At 42.8% G+C, this 25,600-nt stretch overlaps 1 protein-coding gene across 5 annotated transcripts in view; it reads right to left on the bottom strand.

Moving 5' to 3' along the window:
• Positions 1–25,600, bottom strand: part of LOC111871803 (peroxidasin) — a 735,056-nt gene that overhangs the window by 412,428 nt on the left and 297,028 nt on the right. The window contains exon 1 of one of the 5 annotated variants that reach the window (XM_023865162.2): positions 18,106–18,206. The exons of the other annotated variants lie outside the window; for them this stretch is intronic. The gene's annotated coding sequence lies outside the window, so the exon portion shown is untranslated. Of the gene's footprint in view, positions 1–18,105; positions 18,207–25,600 lie in introns of those variants that run through there. 5 annotated transcript variants of the gene reach the window in all.

Genomic DNA, 25,600 nt, shown 5'->3' with positions numbered 1-25,600 from the left:
GAAGGTAAGGAAGACGTGAAAGCGGCAGTCGTAACGTACTCCAACGCATTATCTTTAAACTTTATACGAGAACACAAATCATGTAACTCATGGTAGATGCAATCACAAACGATTGATTTTAATGTTACCTGATGACGGTGTTTCGACTACAGCAACTGTCTACAATAAAATGTTGAGTATCAGTAGGCGTACATCAGCTACTGATATTTAGCGTGAAATTCGTTATGAAGACGATAATGAATGGTAAGGAATTCGTAAGGAGATCATATCGTATTTCGAAGAATGCCGTTTTCTGGGATGTGGCGCCGTGTAGATATCGTTTGGCTGCAGCCACTGCTCACGCTGGTTCCTCGCTCGCGGATTTCTTATACCCTGAAGATGGAGGCGATACGTTCTTCCTAAACGTCGATTAACACAATATCTACACGGCGCCATATCCCAGAAGACAGCATTCTTTAGAGTCACCGCCGCAGAAAACTCAAATCTTACATGTCGTATTTCCATTGTATTTTGTAGGAGGGTCTGCGAAAAACTACGCTAAACCTTAGTGAAGCCAATGGACGATCAGATCGATTAATCGTATATCACATTATTAATAACGCTTCCTCTACAACGTCGATAAAGTGCCAATATGAACAAAACGGTGGCTAGATAACCATCTGGAAGTTAGCGCTTGTCGAATGTTTTAGGTTAATATTCCTCAATATACTGGAGATTGAAAGAAACTGGAATTTCGGTCGGGACAGACAGTACGCATGGTGAGCTTCGAACGCGGTACTTCAGAAGCGTTCCTGTTACACCAGCCCTTCAGCACCTAGAACTCTAAGTAATGAGAATGATGGAGCTACACATCCACTCCCCAATGTGTCATCACGACATGCAAAGAACAAACTCCTTGGTCTGTAGTCCGCAAGCGAACTATACCGACCGAGCGACCGCCGCTTGTCGGCGAAGTTAGTTCAAACTTTATCGGATAGAGGGTGTCGCGTGGTCAGCGCAACGAATCCCCACGGCTGTCATCACGACATAATGTTTAATTAATTACGAGCAGGGACAAATTCAACTTTCTCTTTTACGCGCAACGACACACGGTACTCCGAAAAATCATCCCATCTCAAGCATAAAGTGAAGCATTGTTGCAAATATCCATGAAAGTCATGTTTAAATTGTGCAGCGTATGTACGAGTCGGTTATTACGGAAGAGAGATTTGTATTGAGGAAATTTAAGTTACGCAAAACATGATTGCAATCTTTGTTACGAGTAAGAAACCATATCACTGACACGTATGTATTTCATGTCTTCACAAAATCTCGTATATGAATATGAGTCGTCTGTTCTCATTGGAATACAGGCTGAATTTGTTTTGTTGCATCCGCATCTGGCCGTTGACTTTGTTTGTTTTATCTTGAATATTGTTGATATCATTATCTGTGTCTGAAATTAAATTTGTAGGCAATTCCAACTTTGTTACAGACTGCGACAGAAGAATTAAATTTGAATGAATGTAAGTCATGTAAGTTTCCTAGCCACTTCTACTTATTTACGTCACCACAAACTTCTTGCAATATTGCGACAAAAATGCATCGCCCCTTAAATTCATTTATTGGAGAACGAAAGATTTCAAAGCGTTCTGCATGAAACACAATGGCTTGCTACCAAGTACATCAGTGTATAATCACTGCAGTTGAGGGGGATTGTGTGTCTGGTGCTTTGTTCCTAAAGGGCTCTATTCTAATGACGATTACACCGAAATGTTGTTCCCATCAGCCATTAACTTGTCTACATTCGGGCACAGCACACAAATTGTTTGAGAGACCACGCACAAAGCATGCCTAACAAGCGTAGAGTAATTTGATGACATGTAGAGTGCGGTATCTGTAACTGAGCTGCCTCTAACACACTACCCACCTCAACGGGATTCGATCCCGAGATCTTCCGACCTGTAGCATAGTGCCTCAACCAACTACCTTACTGCGTGTCCCCCACCCTGAAGGTAGAGGTTAATTATTTATCCGAAAAGTAGATAAATACCTACCAGAGTGTATGATGCCACATCCCAGAATACAGTAATTTCCAACTGATACTTTAAATTCCAGTCATTGTGGTCACAACATGTAGCTGTTACAGATGCGAGGCTGCGTCACAGACATCGGTATCCGAGCTGACCAGAATACATGACTCGATTGAATTATTGATTGACTGCTGTTGGCGAGGGTCATTTGAATGTTTCATTACTCCAACAAAACTGATGAGCCTGTGGATTCACAACGTGTACTGATGAGTTAGGTTAAGTATCGAACCAAAACGCACGTCCTCTTTTTGTTTACATTCCTTCTCTCGCACTGTTCCGTCCTATAGCGGAAGCAGTAGTTCAATTCCTGCTTCCCTTTTCCAACAAAATTAGCGAATTTCTAACCAACCACGTAAATTCCATTAGTTCGTAATTAATCGGAGATCGTACGGAAGCCTTAACTGAAAACGAAGTGTCCCTACTTGCAATGAACGCTCTTAGGGAGGTCACCAGTGTGAAGATGGAGCTTGTATCATAAGCACGCGGAGGGAGGGATGAGGATGCCAGGCATCTGTCAACCACCCCGAACTTTTGGACAGAATCAAAAGTGAGAAAATATGGATGTGTTCCAAATATAACTATCAATCCCGAGTCTGGTCAAGTGGGATTTGTGGTGAACAAAGTGGCGCTGGGGCAGGTTTTATCCGAGTACTTCGGTTTCCCCTGCCAATTTTCATTCCACCAATTGCTCCACAATCACCCTCACCTATCATCTGGGCCTGGTACAATAGGCCAGAAGTGGCCGCAGTACAAGGGACTTAGTCCCACCCCACTAGCCATAAAAAAAACCATAACTACCAAATTTAAAGATACTTTGTACAATTTCAGGTATGGGGTACGAGGTAGCTTAGCTGGTTGAGGCACTATGCAACAAGCCGGAAGGTCGCGGGATCGAATTCCGATGAGGTGGATTTTTTTAATTTTACCTAATCCTTCCAGCCGCACTTTGGTCCTGGGGTCGACTCAGCCTCTAACAGAAATGAGTACCAGGAATATTCTTGGGGGTAAAGGGCGGCCGCGCGCAAGGCTGACAACCTTACCGCCATCTGTGAGCTGATCGTCTAGAAAATGTGAGAGCCTCGACGTCTCACAACCCTATGGGCCTCCACGGCCTGTTACAGGGATACCTTTACTTTTACTTTTAGCATTACAGGTACTCATAGCGGTGGTTATAAAAGGAAATATCTTACCGTGTGTTTAGTTGAAAGTCAATTGAGGCTTCGGAGAAATATATCACCTCCATGCTTACGGTCGAAGCTCTGATTACTACCTTCTTCATCCTGGTTTCTTGCGTGACTTATTCTGTGATAATGAAGATGAAGGCGACATATTCCTCCATAAAGTCGGTTGACTTTCAGAGGACTGCTCAGCATTATATCCCAGAAGACAACATTGTTAAAAATATCTTTTAAGGAAAATTATTCTTCTGATCTGAATACTGTGGGAAGATCAGTGAAAATAACTTGAAACAGGTGAAACCTAAATTTGTAAATACGTATCCTGGCCGTTACGTATTGAAAACCGGCTCGGCTCGGCTCGGCTCGGCTCGGAAACAATCCTGGCTGACCCATACGGTTAGTGTTTGCCGTTTCGGAGGCTCTCTCAGCTGCCCCAGCCAGTGACATAACACTAGATTCGGCCACGATTATTTCTGAGCATAAATGTAACGTGCGATCACGTCACTCAACAAATGAAACCCTGATGATGGAGACAGAAGAATTTATATTGGTTTGTCACTCCGTCTTTACACGGCTGGTCAAAGAAGAAAACTCCATCGAATTAAGATTCGGATCATAGCCTCTGCTTTTAAAAACACCAAAGATTATCGCCGTATCCATAATATCCCACCCCTATCTCGAACCGACATAATACAATTACCAGTTCAACACGACAAATTTCGAAGTTGCATTTTAATATTATATTTATTTCTATGGCTAAGTCTTCAAAGTTGTCTCTCTTCTTTAAGTTTTTCTGTCACAATGCTGCATGGCTTTTTCATGTTTCGCATGCGCGCTACATTTTATCACTTTGATTCAATCTTGATAATAATCCCAAGCGGAAATCATAAACAGCTGGATGAAGAAGCTCTTCATAATGGAATCTTCTCCATTCGACTGCTAGTCTTTTCACTGTCTACGTCTCAAACACCCTCAATCCATGCCCTTCCTCTGAGTGGGCGCTGAAGCTCTTATAACTACGTAAAGTAAAGAGTAACATGTACAGGTTCTTATAGTTTAATCTCTCGGTTCTAGATAAGAGAGGCGAAGATGGAAGATTACGAACAGCAAACATTTCCCGGAGTCTTGTTCTTCATTTCAACGTAATGTTACTACCGCTACTTTCAGTTTACTAAATCTTCTGGAAGTTTTATTTGCTCTCCTTATCATTTCCTTCCGTATATAGGCCACACAAGATATCACGTGATATGTGCGCCCTCTGTCGGGTGGACCTCCACGTGACTCGTAACTCGCTGTTGGATCTCTGGATATATCCATGGGATTAAGTTAAACACTACAGAACCTGTACGAGAATTCTCGCCCTTCGTTTATTACGAAAATACTATAGCAAAAGAGTATACCAATGAAAGTACGTAGCTCATTGTTCAATCGATCGCCTCTGTGGTCTAGTGGTCAGAGTTCCTGGCTACTGATCCAGAGGTCCCGGGTTAGATTCCCAGGGCTACCAGATCTTCTGAGGAGTAATGGGTCTTGAACAAATTCCACTCAGCCTCGTGAGGACAACTGAGGAGCTATTTCAAGGAAATAGCGGCTCCGGTCTAGAAAACAGAGATTAACGGCGGTGGGGATCCGTTGCACTGACCACGCAATACCCTCTATCCTCTAAAGTTGGCACTAACTTCGCTCACAAGCGGCGGTCGCTGGGTCGATATAGATCCCTTGCGGAGTAAAGGTCACGGACGTCATTGTTCAATCGGTGAAACAAAAATATTTACAGAACAATATGATTAATAATGTAATAAAGTTCTTGGCATAAAATCTCCCTTAATGAGTTAAGATCTCTCTGAATTGTTCAGTGACTCCATGCAAGAGTACGAGAGTTCGATGCTTCACTTTATGTGCTTCGTATCTTCTCATGGAAGGAGATCAGGTGGCTGTTTACTGTTTCACTCGTTGCAAACAGCCTCTGTTTGAGTGGCTGATGCCTCCTCTGCCTTCTGTCTCCTGTCCCTGTGTGTCAACATGCTCCGTGCCCGAATGTTGTCTCCGGCAGCCTAATTACTCCCTTGTCAGACAAGTAAATCCACTGGCCTCACGTTCATTTGTGACATCATGCTCTGCTATGTTCAAAGCAGCAATTAATTTGGTTTTTCCGACTCCCATCTTCATGACTGGGCACTTACGGGGTCTGTCTCTCATACCTCTGTCAGAAGAGCGATTATATTACGAGCTTGATGACCGGGTAATGAAGGTTCGATTCCCGGCACGAGCGAGAGACTTTTATTCACTAAAGTGTCCAGGCCGAATACGAAGCCCATAAAACCCCAAAATAATATGAACCGGGGACTCTTTCCCTGGGATGTAAACAGACCGCGATGAGAAGGTGATGGCTCTTCTCCACACTCTTCCTAGCAACTGCATACTATATCTGTTACTATACGGACCGCACAGAAAACACCGTATCCAACAGTTCTTCTATTACTGGGTGTGTATTCGTTGATGCGGAAACGTGTTTACCAAGCCGTTGCCTATCAACGCTGCGTAGGTTTAACAGACACATAGACAGCTAGGTGTTCTTATGACGCTCCTTTTCCTTTTTTCGACATAAGGGTGGTCGGCTAAAATTAAATAAACAGTAAACAATAAAGTACCTGCTGTGTATTAGTTTACTTAGGGCTCCCATACACACTTTGGCCTCCAGTTCGGCCTGCACAGTTGAAGACTGAAAGGCAAAACTGATGTGTGTGGTGCGGCCGGCCGGCCGGCCAACTGTTTGGATTGTTGGCATGTGGGAAACCCGTCAGTCCGTCAGTTCTGCCTGCAGGACCGTAGCACGTGACGTGTGTGACTCAACATTATAGGCTGGAAGACCGTGATTGTGGCATGAAACCTACCGCTTTATCTGCGCGTGTATGTGGAGGAAAGGGAGGGGGTAAACTGTCACAGTTTTGCCTGTAAGGTCGATCAAGGCCAAACTGTGTGTGTATGGGGGGCCTTACTCGATTTACTCTTAGGCATCGCAGATATAGAGCACGTCTCTACGAAACGTCGGTAAACTGTGTACCAGCCCATATAGCGTCACATTCCAGGAAAGTATTAATTATATTTATCAACATTGCACGCACCTCAAATATCGCATATTTCTTCTTTAAATTGTTGGTGTCTCCTAGAAGGGACGATTTTAAAAGTAAAATTGAATCTCGCAACCTGAGAATTCTAATGAATCAACAGCTATAAAGTTCACATGGTGTTAGGTTCAGTAGTTTCTGTGTGTCTTCTACACGAAGTTTTGTCTAATTCCGGTGAGGAAAGACAGAACAGACAGGTACGTATATCGCACCGATGGAATTTCTTCTCCTTCCATTGAAAGACGCTTTATTAACGATTGTATCAGAGGAACTACGGAACAAAAATGACACATTACAACGAAGACATGCTTGAAAAAAGAAAATTGCTGAAATATTAAAAGGAACTGTGGAAATATTAAACACACCTGCAACTCGTGACGCAGAAGGAAGTGAATTGTCAATAAATAAAACCTAAATCGTTTTAAGAGAGTCCAGCTCGGATACTATCTGATGAAAAAGAAAAAGTTTTGACTTTTCTAGAGTGACGCCGAATTGACAGCGGTTCTCGGACAGATAAAGAAGATTGGACTACTGGCTATCTGCGGCCTCATTCCTTATTGCATGCGCTGTCGCAACTACGGATCGGATTCAGAGCAACAAGAAAGAATTTCTCTTCCCTCTAGAGATTCCACGACCTCAACAAACACAACATTCCTCCAACTGGAAGGCCAGAGGACTTGCTGCAAACTTCTTTTGCCCTGGCGCACAGCTTTCATTCCCAGTAACTGTCCACATGCGGACCGGCCTTGACAGAACACACGCAAAGGCTGGCCGTAACCTGCGTCAAACGAGATTTACCTTCCTTCGGAGTAGGCAATATTGCATTCACTTCTGAATCTCATCTCTTCCCCTGTTCTTTCTAGAAGATTAAACTATGACCACGCCTGCTGTTCCCTTTATCGTGATTGAGGTACACGTGTATATAACGACTCTGTCAAGGGCTCATCTGTGTAGTGCCGAACAGCGCGATGGGAAAAAATTGATTAGAAAGAATATGGAAAGACGCTATTGTCGACTAGTCTGAGGTACTATTCCTGTATTTGGCTTTAGTGAGTGAGAAATACCACGAAAAATTTCAGTCAGAAAAGAAATTCCACAGAATGTCAGATTTGAGGTTTTCACGGCGGGGACTATGAAGAGCGCCTCTTCTTGGATGTGACGCGGTCTAGATATTGTGTTACTGACGTTTCGGAGGAACATATCGCTTCCATCTTGTGGGTATAAGAAATTCACGAGCGAGGAACCAGCATGAGCAGGTGGCTGCAGACTGAGTGCCAGTCGAAAACACCCAGCTGTATGAGAACAGGAATGGAAGTGAGAGGGACCACATGGAAAATCAACAGAGAAGAGAGGGGAAGTGTCTGTTGAGATTTGCCAGCAGGTAGCAGGCCAGAGCAGGAACAGAGTCGTGTCCGAAACGTCCGTTAACACAATATCTACATGGCGCCACATCCCAAAAGACGGAATTCTTCAAATCCCACAGAAGTTCGAAAAGGTAACCCTCCACAACAGAAATCAGACACCAAACTAAGTTACCCTGTAACTTTATATCTGTCTCTGAACAGGGGTTGTGGCCATCTGACGCGGAAACGTGTTGCGCTGAACAGAGTATTTCAAGATTTGAGGCTTTCACGATGTAAAAGTAGAAAGTTCCGTCTCCTGAGATGTGACATCGCGTAGTGTGATAGAGTCTTACAAATATTTCGGCGTGACGTCGGTAATTATATACCGAACAGATGCGCCCCACCCTAGAACACATTAATTTTTGAGAATATTTGGACCTATGGGAAGAACAGCTGGACAGCAATGGAATTTCTCTGTGTTCTTCATCGAATGTTTTTAAGATAATTAAATGTTCAGGATGAGATTGGTGGGTATGTAACATGCACGGGGGAAATATAAAATATGTCAGCAAATTTTCGGCTATAAACCTCAAGTGTATAGACCCTTAAAACAGTGGTATATAGCAGGATATTATTCAAAAGAACTTCGAGAAATAACGAAACTGGGTACTGGACTCAGAGGATTGTGCTAGGAAACGGTAAATAAAAGCTTGGGGTCACTGGAAAGGGTACCACACAGTAAGCTAGCCATTTCAGCGGCATTGGATTGCAATCTATCTTGGGTCGATATTACCAAAATGGAAGACCTCACATAAACAGGAGCGATTGTGCCCTTTCAGTGAAGCAAATGTTGAAGACTGGGTCAAGGGTACATTCACGCAGGCCTGAACGGGAACGGTACCGAGCAGGTTAGAAGCCTCGATGGCTCAGGTAGTGTGACGGGTTACGGCCTGGAACGCCGGGGTTTGATTCCCAATTGTGGAAAGAGATTTTCTCTTCCATACAGCGTACAGACAGAATTCAAGGCTCATTCAGCCTCACATACAATGGGTACATAATGCCTCCACTCCCCCTTACCACTTCATGACTTCGCGCTTAGTCAATTAAAGGGAGGGACAAGTTTACCTTTACCGAGCAGGTTATCAGAATGATAATTCTCTATTCGAGGGGTGACCGTTCCAATCTCAGTCGGGTCACCGGCAATCCTGACTGGGATATTTCGGGGTTTCACTCAGTCTCTTCATGTGACTGGAGGGATAACGCATTTCCATGACTTTCTCTTTGAATATCGTCACCTGATCACTACAATCGTCATTTTGTTATTGAATTAGGCGCAGTATGATAAAGCAATTGAAGGAGTGTCGTTACACAACGTAAGAATTAATAATGGATTCAGTTGTGAGTAATTTATTTCTGTTGGTGTTGGCCTCTTGCGAAGTGCACTCCTACAGGCCTTCTGACATCTCTGGCTGCACAGCCCTTCTTTGGCCATTGGTTGCTTTTCAGTTTTTTGATATATACAGAGTCGGTAGATGTCCTTACACGGGGGATCAGCCTGGCGCAAGACCTCTACCTATACACAGAATAACACAAACAGAATTCATACCTAGAGCGGGATTCGAAACCATAACCCCAGTGTTCGAGCAAGAGAAGAGTGTTCATGCTTTAGACCGCGTGGCCACTGTGATATATCTACTGGCGAAGAAAAAGAGGTGGAGCTACACCTCCACTCCCCCATATGTCTTCATGGCATAGTGCTTAACTACTTAAGCACAGGATTGCTGATACAAAAAGAATACTTATATGCGATTCACACATGAAAGTTACTTTCAAATACATCATTGTAATCCACCTAAATGCCGGTCACGGTAGCCGAGCGGTCTAAGGAATGCACTGTCTTCGCTCGCTCGGAAGCCGGGATCGTGGGTTCGAATCCCACTCAGGGCATGGATGTTTGTGTGCGTTTGTCTGTCTCTGTCTACAGGTAGAGGCATTGCGATGAGCTGATCACTCACCCAAGGAGTCCTACCGAATGTGTAAGATCTAGAAAAACCGAAGTGAACGGAGAAGTTCATGGAGGTAGGCCTAGGCCCACTGGGGCTGTAGTGCCAAGAAAAAAAAATCCACCTAAATTGGTTCCTGGAACGTAGCAGGTTGGACACATAGTAACTAAATTACTTCAGTCTGCCTACGGTAAACTGGGACTGGATGCAAACACAATCATAGCATAACAGTTGGCAAGTCTGGTTGCAGAAGCGAATTGTTATTTCTATTATTTTTGGTAATATAATTTTCACGGCATGATGTTTGTGGGTCTGTTATCGGACACTGTTATTCAAATGGAAACAGCAGAAAGGCTTGGGTAATGAATAAACAAATGAAGCCCTGCGCCACACACTGGAACTCAGTTAACAGCAGCGCATTAAAACACACAATGCAGTACGAAGGAAAAACAAAAACAAATTGCATGCTGGGAGCCATGCACTTTGCGAGGTTGTGGGAACATGGCACAGGCTTGCTCCCGAAGGGACCGGTCTTCAGAGCCAGATACAGGTGTTAGTACTGTTCGGAATTTCGTAACTTGATATTGACGCGTCGCAGAGGCACACAGACACACATGTCCAGGTACCGGGCAAACCGTTCCACACAAGGGACAACCGGAACGCTGTATACTATTGCGACATTTGTTCATTTAACAAGGATTTACAAATTCTTTTGGTTACTTAGTTTAATTAATTCATTCATCGTCATTCACTCATTGGTTCATTTATTCATTCAGTCCTGGAGCTGAGCCCTTCTTGAGAAGCCAAATCTGCAGCCACTCAAGAAATTCCCAGAATTTTATGGAACCCGAAAGTTCATTACTGTGTTCAAAAGAACCCTCCACTGGTCCCCATCCGGAGCCAGATCAATCCAATACATACCATCCCATCCTATCTATCTAAGATCCATTTAAATATTGTCCACCCACCCACATCTTGGTCTTCCTAGTGGTCTCTTTCCTTCTGGTTCTCCCACCAGTATCCTATGTACATTCATCTTCTTCCTATTCGTGCTGCATTCCCTGCCCATCTCATTGTCCTTGACTTGATCATTCAAATTATACGTCGAGAATAGTACGGATGTGACGTTTAAATTTTTGGGCTCATTCTATTCAAATTAATTGTATGTTTCGATTAATTAGTACAACAAGAAACAATCCGATGTCTGCATGTGTATCGTTAGATTATCCGGGAAAAACAAAAGAGAAGCTATGAAACAATGTCATATATCCAGACATTTTACAATCATAGTCTGGTAAGCATTGGTAAGCATATGTACTTCTCCACAGGATACAGGATGCTATAGAATGCGTGGAGCCTCCTTTCCAGTACCTAGCGAGGGGGTTTCTCCCGGTCTAAAGCAGCCGGAACGTGAAGCTAACCAATCACCGACATCTGGTACTGATTTTAAGAATATGAGGAGTTTTAACTCCGTCGGAAACCCATCCGCGATACTTAATTAAGCACACCGAACAGTAAAGTTGAATTTATGAACAGTCTTAAAACTTACATCTTTCTCTTGTGCACAGTAGGATGTTCACGGAAATCTGTGGACAGATAAGTGACGTCATATAACTACAGACAAACTTTAAATTACGTAATATCGCCAAGACTGCCGGTTTGTGCGCTGAATTGTGAGTCCAATGCATGCATATGCACGATCTCTTCTGGGATTAAACATTTGCCTTGTTATAAGAGTTGAAATACGATGTACGTAAGAAGATCTGATTTAGGAGATACTAGATAAAAAGAAAACCGCGAAAGTTACAGAAGTTATTACGAATAACATTTCTTGTCTCTTGAAAGGTACATTTCTCTTAATTCCACAAGGATTTTCCCTTCGTCTGCATACAGCTTTTAGAATCTACATTTTCCTTGTGCTCGCCCACCCGCCATTTCCCGGAGTAGCACAAAGTACACTTCAGAGTGGAATGAACATTATAGTCTATTTGTATCGCAATGCGGTGTATGCTTCAGTGACGTACATCCGTGCACGGGGGTGCGTGCAGCACCGAGGTAACGCTCTGGCTTTCATTTGGGAAGTCATCGTTTCCAACTTCAGCTGGGACACTGGCTATCTTAATAATATTACGACATGACGCCCCAAAGCTGGGATAGTGAAGCCAGAATAGACGTTCACTGCTAGGCAACGACTCGGTAAACACATTCCTGCGGCAAAGAATATGCAAACAATGCTCGAGTAATTTCCGTTGCTATGAAACGGCAATCTAAACACGCCTTCTCAACAATAGAGAGGCTGTGTTTTCTGTGTGGTCTGTGCAAAGTGGTTATAAAAAGGGTTCAGTTTAGAAGAATTAGTGGAGTTTCGAGACGCTAGTCTGCCAGGAGATATGAGCTTTGAATTCAAGTTAGTCGATTATTCGGAATAGGCAGTTGCAGAATAACGGCAAGAGAGGGTTAGGCTGCGGAAAGAATACTTCATGTATAATTTGAAATGACAGTGAGACTGTTAAAATTCCGTTGCCTGGATACGACTAGTGAAGACTGAGAACCCTAGCGCGTGTGTAATGGTTAGCTGAGAAGTGTGTAGATCAGAGATAGCGTTGTGATTGCCTGTAGTACCAAGTGGTGTGTTTAAGGTGTCAATATATCCAATTATCCCATCCAGAACCCGTCTATAAATCACGCATAACCCTTAACATGTGACAATATTTTTGTGGTTGTTCTCAGTCTCTCCAGGAAAATTCGAGACCGATTCCTTCCAAATCCTTTCCAATTCTTCGATCTCCTCTTATCTTGTCACTCGACTCTATGTAGTCTCCATACTGAAAGGGTCATTAAATAAACCCACGAAGCATGAAGCTCACAGTCACAACTTAACAAGGCTCCAGATTACTCGTCACTGTTTCTATTGCCGATACAGAGCGCTCAAGCGAAAGCGATCAACTTCAGTTCATGACGCTTACAAAGTTTACATTTGCGTGGAAAGCTGGAAGCAAACTGATCGGTCCAACATTTCTACGGCTGGGAGCGTTATTTTAAATATTGGTTGCGCGTATCATTTAATGATATAGCAGAAACTTCACATACGATGCTTTTTATTTTATTTCGGTTTGGAAAGGGCTGAAACGCAGTCCGATCATAATGCTGCTTCGAATGAGCCAGCGATAATATGCCTATGGAACACTGGTGGACTGGAAACTGGTAGCATAAATCGAAAGCGATCAGAAAAATACACATTCCAATACTATTTTGTTCACCATAAATCCCACACAGACTAACCCTGGAACAATCCGAAACTCCGTGTTAAGTGTAACAGCATAAACTGTGGCACCGATTTGCACGAACGTAAATAAAAATTAAAAAATTCTTGTAAATAACCATAAAAAATGTAAATTTTCAGGTTTTCGTGGTTTGGATGTTGAGGTCGTCTTTTTCTCGGTTATAAGAAGTTGTAATATCATTGGTGTATTTCAATGTGTCGCATGAACTCGAAGCCTCTATCTTTAAGCTCGAAGTTCCCTTCCCATGAAATTCACTGACCACCTTCTACTTAATCTTCATATACGTACTGACCGCACCTCATTCCACTGACTTCCACTCTGTACATAGAGGCAGCATTTCCTCCAGAAGGTGTATATTTACAGACAAGACCACGCGGCGCCACAATCGAGCAGACCGTAATGTAAAACCACACACAGACATGTATTGCAAATCAACAGCTTAGACTGGTGCTATGTACGCCTGATGATGAGCCGTGAAAGGGTCGAAACATGTTGTGTCTCTTAAAACATTTTTCCTGTGGCGCTACAGCCCCATTTTGGGCCTAGGCCTACCTCCATGAAACTCTCCGTTTCACTTCGGTTTTCTAGATCTTACACATTCGGTAGGACTCCTTGGGCGAGTGATCAGCTCGTCGCAAGGCCTCTACATGTAGACAAACACAGAAAAACGCACACAAACATCCATGCCCTGAGTGGGATTCGAACCCACGATTTCGGCTTCCGAGCGAGCGAAGACAGTGCATGCCTTAGACCGCTCGGCTACCGTGACCGGCGTCTCTAATAAACATAATACAAGCAAATGTTGATGCAGTAGTGTCTTCTTTGTTTTTAATACTGATTGTTGTTGTGTAGAAGGCGTATTCCATACTTTATATAGCCTATGTATTTTTCTATATATTTCAACATGTTTGGTCGCGGTATCCTGGATATCCAGGTTTGCTGATTACATCGGTATGAAAGATTGTGACACTCTTCTCCGCTCCTTTCCAAGCTTCTTGCTGATTTCGATGCAGCTTCAGATGCGCTGAACGATATATCGTTACCCTAACCTCAACAGATGTCAGAACCGATGGCCCTGCATCATCATCATCACCACTCATCCGCCTTCATTTTTTTCAGTCTTTCTGTCCGTTCGTGAACTTTGGTCTGGCCCAAACAGTTGTCGCTATACTGAACTGTAATTTCCACTGAAATTTCATGTTTTCGCACCCTCCGATCACAGCTCCTCATTGTTTCTTGTGCATTCTACGTATAGAGCATCCATGTTGAAATTTACTGCACAGTAAGTAATAACATGGCGGAAACACAGCGTTTCGAATTACAGACCCCGGAAACTAAGTACGGTAGCAGATGTTCGAAAACTATTAAATTTCTTTGAATGTAAAATAACTACATGGAACTCGGGCTAAAATATTTATTTATCTCGGTAATAGTAACTAACTGATACGTGGAGCTAGGAACATGAAATTTTGTCTTATGATAGACTTCAATGAATCCTAGACATTCGCGTGAATTTTATCGGCAATAATTACAAATTTGACGGTGTCAATTTTTGTGGTTTTATCGAAATATTTAAAATAGACAGAATATTAACATACTGTGAGAACCTGTGTGATACAGAAACTCTATCAACTTTGTCACTTGAACAATAAATAGCGGTATTAGAAACAGTACGTGATATCTCTTTCTTACTAATAACTTTGGAACTGTACAGTGAAATAGCTGTATCTCGGACACCGTTCGGAATAGGACCCATGTTTAGAATGGCGGATTCTATCCCCTCCAAGGACACCTGTACAGAGAAATGGATTAAGAGTGCGAAAATAATCAATCCTGACATTTTGAAGTATATACACGTTTTCAGAGCCCCTAAATACGAATACGTATTTTTTGGAACGTCATTTGTTTTTATGTGTGTCTGCCTGTCTCTCTGCTTGTATGGTTGTACGCACATGCGCCGGGCTACCACTGAACGGTTGGAAGGATTTACTATTCAAGAGCTTATCCATCAGTGGTCGGTACCTGGAGAATGTGAGCACTGAAGTTAGAAACATGGGGGACCTTGAGAATGAGCCCTGAATCTGGAGAATGTGAGCACTGAAGTTAGGAAAATGGAGGACCTTCAGAATGAGCCCTGAATCTGGAGAATGTGAGCACTGAAGTTAGAAACATGGGGATCTTGAGAATGAGCCCTGAATCTAGAGAATGTGAGCACTGAAGTTAGGAAAATGGAGGACCTTCAGAATGAGCCCTATAACACAAAAACAACAATTTTCTCGAAAGTGGTTTCAATGACTTTTATGAAGTTTTAGTAATTTCTGTAAACCACCTCCCCACATTAGTGGCATCTTCTGTATAATTGCGATATTCATACTAGGGGCCCAAACACCAAATGCCACTTTTGTCAACAACAGGATTACCGATATTGGTTCAATTTCATCTTGTAAATAGGCGACTTACACGCGCCAGTTCTGAGCTGTCCGGTGAGGAGCAGGCCACCGCAGACCTGCGCCTTCTAACTCAAGCAGCAATGACCAGGCTCTGTAAGAAAGTTTCGTGGTGTGATACACTACCCTGCCCCAACCCACTCAATAACACGCACATTACGGATCTGTTTATGATATTTTTAATAAAGATTATATAGGGGCGCAGCCATGAGGATTTATGCAGAGGACATGCCAGTCTCAGCTAATCCATTGACTCAAGGTTGTTTGTCTGAAAGCCGGGATAGCTTTGTCGGTATAGCAACGGACTACGGCCTGGACGGCCGGGGTTCAATTCCTGGCAGGGGAGAGATGTTTCTCTTCTCAATAGCGTCCGGGCAGATTTTGGGGTCCACCCAGCCTCTTACTCAACGAATACAGAAGGTGAAGCGGCTGGAGCGTGGAGCTGAGCCCTCATTTCCATCTAGTGCATAGGTCAAGAATTGTGGAGCTACATCTCAACTCCCATATATGTCTTTATGGCTGTGGAAAGACTTCATGTGTGATTTGAGGTGACACTGCTATAAATCCGTTGCCAGAATATGACTAAGACTGAGAATCCTAGCGTGTGCATAACGATGAACTGTAAAGTGTGTAGATCAGTAATAGAGATTTATTAAAGTTATCCGTGTAACAGACAATGAAGATCCATAGGGTCATGAGACGTCGAGGCTCCCACATTTTCTCTAGACAATCGGCTCACAGGTGGCGGTGAGGTTGTCAACCTCATGCTCCGGCCGACCTCCCAGAAGGATTTCTGGTATTCATTTATGTTAGAGATTGAGTCTAACCCAGGGCCATAGTGCGGCTGGAAGGATTAGGTAAATTGAAAAAGTCTACCGCATCGGAACTCGATCCCACGGCCTTCCGGCTCCTAGCATAGGGCCTAAACCAACTACGCTACCGCGTGCCCTTGTTACACTTTCATCAAACCCTTTTCAAAGTCCCTGCTCATACACAGACTCCTCTCGCTGGTGTCCATGTGAAGTCCACGCCGATATTCTCAGACAGAAGCGTTACGTTCTGTGAATGTGAGCCACAGTCGCTTCATGCCTATTATCTGTGATTATAACAATCCTTCCTCTGCATCAATCAACCCGATTAACCTTCCTTCACATCATGTAGACAGGACTGCGCCCAATTAAGACGCTGTTATACCTGAGAGCAAAAATATCGAGGCCTCCTCTCAGGGCCTCTTGATGGCAAGTTATGTGCCAGCTTCTGTACTGCAAGTTACATCATTTCGCGAGAGTTCTGCCGAAAGTTGATTAGCGCACTTGTAAGCACCTTCACCTCAACTCACAGCTATACCTTCGCATTCAAGTAGTGCTTGAAGCGTCCCCGTGTTGTCTAACTGTTATGACAGGGCTAAAGGAAAGAAAACTTGATCAGAAAAGGGGGGGGGGATATTGTATTCAATTTGTATGTATGACAAGACAGTATTCCCAAGTTACAAAACATCACGGTAATAAAAACTTCGGCGTGAGAGATGCAGAATAACTGGACGGTTTTCAAAATATGTTGTGTGTAGAAATGTTTTTTGAATGCTGAGGTGAACTAAGAAATCCCCACTTTTCGCAGATTTCTCATCCTCATAAGAAATGAGAGTTAGGTTCAGGGGAGAAAAGAACGTTCTCGGATAAAAGTAAAAGTGATTTCCTTTATTGGAAAGATAAAGACAGCATTGCTCGCAATTCGACAAAGCCGAGAACGCTAGTAAGAAGTGGGAACAGGCACAATAAACTGGCTTTATTTAGGCCATATGCAACACACAGTGAAGAAGTGTTGGTAGCAGGACACAGGTCCGTGTGTAACGGTAAACAGCGATCACGACAGAGGGCTGTAGTTGTTCATGCAGGGGGAGACAGACATGGTATCCATAAGTGGGTCAGAACTGATTTATGATTCCAAACCGAACCGGATGACCATCCCGATAATGTGAATACTACAGATTAAAAAACGATCGCAAGGAAATTGTATTCCCAGTGTCAATTGGTAATTATTTGTAACTGGTAATGCACCATATCACATGATACAAGTAAATGAACTTTCTGTCATGTCACTTCAAAAGAATGATCATATTGTAGAGTGTAAAGCCGTTACTAGGCAACAACAGCGAGATAAGCGAATATACAAAGACATGAGGTTCTAAATAATCTGGTCATGAAAAGCTCTAATCTTCTGGGACATAACGTCATGTATTCCGGTGAAATTCGAGTGAAGTTTCGGAGGAACATGTCGCCTCCATCTTCGTGGTTGTAGGGAAAGCCAAATAAGAAATCAGAATGAAATAGGACGTGTGTGAACAGAATACATGGCATTATATTCCAAAAGACAGAAACATGTGTCCATACACAGGTTCCCCATTTAAGGTTTCTACCGAAATTTTGGCAAACACCTATTACGAAATACGATTTTGTAACATAAAAAGATCAATATAAAAATTCTACTCAGAAAATGGACCTGCGCCACCATTTGTTACACGAGAAGTCCATGAGTGGTAACAGCGGCTACAATCCCTCTTCATCTCTGATTTCCCTTAAGGCTAACTGTAGCCATCTTCAAGAAGCATAACACTGCGTTTGCTAAGGGTTGGTGTATACTTAAAACTCACCAAGTAAGATATAAAGAATAGTTCCTTACTGACAAATAAATCTGTTTCACGTTCGGTGTGAAGAAGAAGTCTTGTTGGAAACGTTCTGAAGAGGGCTCTCAAGCGACACTGCGCAAGAAACTTCGTCAACACTTTTATAACTGCCTCGATATGCTTATGCTTCCGTGTACTACACCGTGTTCGCCTCAGGCAGAGAGAACAGGTGGTCATACATCACCCGAGCGAAAAGCGTGCTCAAGTGGAAAGACAAACAACGGCAAGGTCACGGACAGCACAACTCCATTCAATTCTTAGGAAGAAAGAAAGGCACAGAGACGAAATGGGGCAGTAAATAAACAAGACTAAAAATACAAACCTAGGGAATTATATAAAACGGGGGAGAGAATGCTGTGCGACATCTGCCAGACTATCACTTCCGTAATCCACGATAGTCTCCTGAGGATCATCAGAAGGGACAGAGATGGCAGGCATCAGTGACCATTTTATTTCTACATGAATTCTTCCTTTTCATAATAGTGTGACATGATGCCCGAAAATCGGAATATTGAAGGCAGAATAGATGTTCGTTACTAGGCAACGACTCAAGAAACACATTCCCGCGGCAACAAATACGCAATCAACAATGTAATAATTTCCATTGTTGTGTAACAGTGTGGTAAATACGCCACGTAAACAATATGGTCTGTGTTTTCTGTGTATTATGTGCCGATGAGTTATGTTGAAGACAAATAGCGCTGCAGTGCAGTCGAGGGTTCAATTGTGCAGTGTTAATCATCGAATCTCCATTGCTAATATTCGTTACCAGGAAACGTCTAGTGAAAACACTGCAGAGGATCAGCCATTGTGGGGAGGGGTTACAAAGTACAGACTAGTGGATGAAGGCTGAGAAGACTTACTGTGGAGCGATTTGTAGTGTGGAGATCGGCAATAGTGTTTTAGTTATTTGTAGCTACGACCTCTGAGTGGTCAATAAATTTATTTACAAATTCACACACTCTCTCTAGTCACTAATACACGTGACAATAAGTTGTTGATTAATTGAGAGCCTGAAGGCAAGGCGAGATGGGTAAGCAGAAGGCGAAATAAGGACACAAGCTGCAGAAACAGAGGACAGGAAGCACGAGGGTTGTACACTTAATGGTTTCATTAAAGAAAATATCAGTAGCTCAGGTAGGACAACTGAACAACAAATTTGAAATAATGTGAAAGGAAGGTGCCTAATTTTAGGTACTATTCCGGCATTTGCCTGGAGGGACTGAGGTAAACAACGAAAAAGATCAGCCAAAACAGTCGTGTCCCAGCTGACACTCCCGCCACGCCACACATGTCCCGCAGCGGCACCTCTTCCACAAGTTTGCTCTGAGGAGAAGGGAACGGAGCGAGATGAAAACCATAAGGAGTACAAAAGAATATGATGTTGAAGGAAATGAGGAGAAAGAGGCATCACAAGCGGAAAATGGATGAAGAAAAGCAATATTGTGACATGTAGACCCGTTACTGGGGAACGACTTGGAAAAATCAGTTCTTATGAAACTCCCTGTAAATACAAAATTTGATGAAGCAGTGTTTTCTATGTGGTTAGCACATATCCATTGCTTGGCAAACGAATGTGTTTTCTATGATGATAGCAAGATGCTGGAATGTATTGCAGCAGTTTCAGCATCATAGACACGAAAAGGTGTATATTTGGTAGTTACTATAGGATTCTGACGATGGTGTAAACACACAGAAATATCGGGTTTTCGGACTTTATCCATCGTCCCGGTTTTAAGATAACTAAGAAAAACACGACGTTTCGGAAACTGGATCTGTTTCCGTCCTCAGGTGAGGGAAAACACCTATTCTGCTGGGTCCCGTAGAAAGAGCTAGCCTCAATCACTGGACCAGTATCTCTGTGTATAGAGGCTAGCTCTTTCTAAGGAACCCAACAGAATAGGTGCTTTCCCTCACCTGAGGAAGGAAACAGATCCAGTTTCCGAAACGTAGTGTTTTTCTTAGTTATCTTAAAACCAGGACGATGGATAAAGTCCAAAAACCCAATACCTCTGTGTGTATATTTGGTGTTAATGTATATTACAAACTGCTTCATGTCAGGGCCGTAAATTGCATTTCTTTCATAAAAAGATTAAATGAAAAAAAAAAAAAAACAAGTCTTGGGACTTTGTTGGTTGAGTCGACGGCACGACTAAGGATCGCCAGTAACTTACTTAATCATGACAAAAGACGGGAATGTCAACACGGTCTTTATTTTGGAGTAAAAAGGAACATATGTGAAAACTAAGAGAGTTACCAGACCACGTATGCTTTTTATATGAGCTCTGCTGAGCGTCTGAAAAGGACGTCGTTAAGTTGATATTTCTTGTCCTGGCCGTGCCTATTTCTACTGTTGCTCTCTTTCGTCATTCCGAGCAACCACGTCATCAATATCCATAGCAACTATTAGGGTTTAGTTCACTCTTGCAATGCATATAAACTCTGCCAGTTCTTCAGTTGTCCAATGATGTGCGTGCACCAATCCTGTTGTAGGATGTCAGTGTCAAGAACACTGATAGCAAAACATTCACTTCATCAATATCAAAACAAAAGAAACTCCGTGGTTTTAGTCCGCAAGCGAAATATACCGACCGAGCGATCGCAGCTTGTCGGCTAAGTTAGTGCCAACTTCAGCGGATAGAGGGTGTCGCGTGGTCAGCGCAAGGAATCCCCATGGCCGTTAATCTCGATTTTCTAGACCGGAGCCGCTATATCCTTGAAATAGCTCCTCAGTTATCCTCACGAGGCTGAGTGGACCCTGTGCCAGACCCACTACTTCTCAGAAAAACTCGTAGCGCAGGGAATCGAACCCGGATCTCTGGATCTGTAGCCAGGAACTCAGACCACTAGACCACAGAGGCGGTCCTCCATCAACATGAACAAATGAAATTCTGAACTTATCCTCTAAAACATCGAAGTTTCGGTGAGTGCTTATTTAGATACTTGTGGATTTTGCAACTTTGTCGTTATCTCGTAAAACAGATGTCTGGCAAACTTATTTGCAATAGTGTTACGTGCAACCACACGGTTCTAGCGAACACAGGGGTGTGTAGGGAGAGAAGTTTCTGAAGAAATCAGAGTTTTCTTTCCAGAAGATATACTCCACAAACACAGAAATTGTTAAATACTTTCAAAAAATGAATGACTAAAGGATCAGAAAACAAGTCCTCAAATAACATCGAACAGAAAGCGACGGTTTCGGCTTTCACATCGTAACTAACAAACGAAGTTAGGGCGAAGACAGGGACAGGTGAAAAGAAAAGTTGTCTCTGTGTTTAATTAACGAAGCACCATGCCATGAAGACGTGTGGAGGAGTGTAGGTACAGCTCCACTATTCTTGATTTCCGCCGCTTTGGCTATTCTTAAATGAATGTGAAATATCGCTAGCTGTTTAATCTAACCGGTGCCTTCTTTCCTGCTGCTAGATAAGACTGAGTATGGAAGGGGGTGTCATGTATAACTGTTAAGTGTTGATAACATGAACTATGAAGCTGACCTAAGAGAATATGTGGCGTTTAGTTCTCATGCCCCTACACGTCTTCAGGGCATGGCACGGAGCCAGAGTTACCTTCCATCTCCTCTCATTAGTCAATCCGTCGTAATTACCTCATTCTGTACTAATTAGTAAGACAGGGAACATTTGTGAAATCATATTTAAACTGGTCATGTTACACGTAAACATTAGTAATGCCATGCTTGATTATTAATGATGGTACAATTAAACATCAGAGACGTTGCAATTAAACGCTAGTTGCGTCATTCACATGTGATGATAACGCAGTTAAATATTAATGACTCCAAAAATAAATGAAAGCCATACCACTGTCCATATCATCGCTACTGCAACTGAGTGTCAATGGCACTTCAATAAAATATTAATGATATCAGAAACAAGGAAAGTTCATTCCACAGTTATGTTAAATTTGGGTCCCAGAGTCCTCGAATTTAAATACTGTCACATATCCTGATTACGTGTATAATAATGAGTTCCGAAAAGATGACTCGATTTATTGGTCAGTCACCAGTCATAACTACAAATAATTATAACGCTTCAAAAGATCAGTGGCACAATAACACATAAAGTAAAGTAGTCAACATTTCAACTTGGATGCTTCTGGAACGAACTGGTTAATTTAAATCTGTACGAAGCCAAGTCAAATACCGCAAGTCCTTAATTAAGTAATCCCGTAATTCCGCAATTCCACAATTAATTAATTCGAGTAGAGTCTTACGTTACGACCGACGGTCCGTCCGTCAGTCTCTCTTGGAATAAAGCACCCATCTGGGGCTTAGAGCCAGATTTTTATTACCGTCAGACAATTGAACGTTTGTTGATGTGGGACGCTCTCTCTGACGAGAGGCCGGGTCTGTCATTTAGAATTGCAGTTGGTCCTCGCCAGCGCAGTTATTCACGGGTCCGAGTCCCTTGGGATTAAGGATGCTATTTTACTGTCTCAGTTTCGAGACTTCCTTTTCGTCGCCCCCTGTGACCCGCAGGGATACGGTGGAGGTATTCGACTCCTCCTCCACATGGGAATAATTAATGACTATGGCAAACTCTTCTGTTATAACGTTCCGGCGAAACGTATATAAGTCAGCTTTTTCTACAGTACAGTAATTGAGTTCTTAGCCGTTACTGTGCCTTGAACGGTTCGTTGTAGTGGACATCGCTCTCAGTCAGTTAAAGTTACACTGCGTGTTATCAAAGCCCTAGTAACCGAAGTTCTATAATCGTCTGTGTTACCTAGGAAATGTATTTGCCGAGCCGTTGCCTATCTATAAATGTTACAATATTAATAACACTATAAGCAAACATTAGGAGTTCGCGGTAGCGTAGTTGGTTGAGACATTATGCTACAAGGTGAAAGGTTCGAGTCCCGATGATGAGGTGGCCGGACTTTTCAATTTGCCTAACCCTTCCAGCCGCACTATGGCCCTGGGCTTGACTCAGCTTCTAACAGAAATGAGAACCAGGAATCTACCTGGGTGGTAAAGGGCGGGCGGCGCGTAAGGCTGACTTCACCGCCATCTATGAGCCGATTGTCTAAAAAATGTGGGATCCTCGACGTCTCACAAACATATCGGCCTCCACGGCCGTTACAGGGAGAGCTTTACATTCTACTTATAAGTAAACATTAAGAACTGCATAGAAAATTTGTTAATAATGTCATATTTAAACAATATTAACAGTTTAGCCAAATTCCAGCAATGCCAAATATACCACGTCACCTTTAAATATTCGTTATGTCACAGATAAATATTAATTAAGTTATGTTAAATTCATGTCAGAGATAAACATGGGTGATCCACTGTTAAATATTAACGACACCACTGCTAAACATTAATCGTGCCACAGTTGAATATTAATGACACCATAATTGATTATTACATATGTAATGACTATCATTACCAATGCTTTGCACTGGCTATGCTACAGTTAACCATTTCATAGTAATCTGAAAAGCTATGACATTCATAAACAGTATTTTGCAAATAATTGAAGAAAACTATCGATTACGAATTACGGTAATTAACAATATCCACAAACAATGTGTGGAAACCGTTCAGTTCGGACTCACAACGCACACTGAATCTGTTTCCTGTCATTACTTTGCGGCATTGCGGATGGATTACAATGAAACATTGTATTTCCTTGAAACTGGTACGAACACTCGCTGCCGTTCAGTTTGATGGGGGCCACAAAATGTGAACAGGCGACAGAAAGGCGTCCGCCCTGATGTGCAGTAGTCGCCACTTCTCAAGCTCATTGATCACTTGTACTTTCCACACACTTACCTAGGTGTACAGGGGAGGATAATATTAAAATCATTCTTATAAAATTGAGGAGCAGTTATATAGAATGATTGTTCCTGTCTCCGGATAGAGGCGAACGGTTTGTCGCTTTCAAACCGTAATCAATCTTCCGGTTCCATAAACAGAACAAACTTCCTGAGTAGCTGAACAACTATTAGCGTATCTGAAAGGTCTCATTTTATTTTGTCAGTCTGTCTGTTATCCTTCTGACAGGGATTGAAAGCCCTCGCGTATACCGAATCATAATTAATTCTGATAACGCAACACAACGTCTTGAATAGAAAAAGAACATGAAAATTCTGTTGTAACGTCGTGTAGTTCGGAGAAACGCATGACCTCTGTCTTCAGGGTTGAAGCTTGAGCCAAGCATGACGTCAGATGAATCAGGAGGCAAGCTGACGCTCTCCTGGGTTGTATCACCGTGTAGTTCGAAACAAGTCTTTTTTTTTAATTCGCTTAGGGGGGGGGTGGAATCAAACTTGGTCCACTCGGCACGGCGGTCACTGATTGGCCTATTGTACCTGCCCCGAGTGATTACGACGGTGGAGAATTTGCTGGGATAAAGATTTGCAGGGGAACCGAAGTACTTGGTGAAAACCCGCCCCAGCGCCACTTTGTCCACCACAAATCCCACTTGACCAGAACCGGGATTGAACCCGGGCCGCCGCGGTGGGAAGCCAGCGAGCTATGGTGCGGCCGTTAACTACAAGTATCTACAGGGCTGTCACAAATTCACACTCTGCAATTCATTACAGCACACACTTAAGTGTTCTCAGTCTGATGTGTGTTCACCGGCTGTCTGGTAACAGCTCTCCCGTGTTCACGGTTTCGCGTCCTCGCTGGCTGTCGCCTATCTCATCATTAACTGAAACCGTCAAAGTTATGTTACGACCGACAGTCAGTCGGCAAGTCTGTCTTGGTGTGAAGTCCCCACCTGGGGCCCAAGACCAGGTTATTATTACTGTCAGTTAGGTCGTCTTGGCCTTACAATCTGCCTTCCGAGGAATCGAGTAGAATATTTGGGGGGCACTGTGTTTATATATACATATATTCGTATTTTTACTGACTCTGAAATGCTGTTTGTTTCTGTTCTGACGTGACGTAATTTGTCTACTATGACTATAGTATGACTGTATGTTATAAGAAAAGCCAAATTTCAAATAATAATGGTGCGTATGCTTTCAGCAAGGCGTTTATTATTGTGACAGATTGATACGTTTCTAGGAGACAAATACGTAAACATGTTCCAACCGACGAGCATCCAAAAATAGAAGGGCGCCCGGTGCTACGTAACGGACCGGTAAATACACATCACAACAACGAATGTGCAAAAATAGGGCGTCCATTGCTATGAAATGCAGGGGTGGACACGCCTGACATGACATCCGTTGCTAAGCAGCAATGTGTTTTCTGTGTGTAGTCCGTGCCGAGCCTATATAGGGAGCAGTGAACACTGTTCGAGGAGATTGGTCAGGAAGACCTCGTTCAAGGCTGTCCAAAAGTTGATGTGTTAGTGTAATAAACGAATTGCAGTTACGACGTGGAAATTATCGAATAAATCGAGTTCTCAAATCACAAACCGATTCTTTACTGTTGCGTTACCAAGATAAACTTACAATAATAATAATAATAATAATAATAATAATA

Source organism: Cryptotermes secundus, unplaced genomic scaffold (assembly GCF_002891405.2).
Source record: "Cryptotermes secundus unplaced genomic scaffold, Csec_1.0 scaffold873, whole genome shotgun sequence".
NCBI classification, from domain to species: Eukaryota; Metazoa; Arthropoda; class Insecta; order Blattodea; family Kalotermitidae; genus Cryptotermes; species Cryptotermes secundus.
Note: the sequence above shows the minus strand (reverse complement) of the source record. Positions and strands in the feature narration are given on the sequence as shown.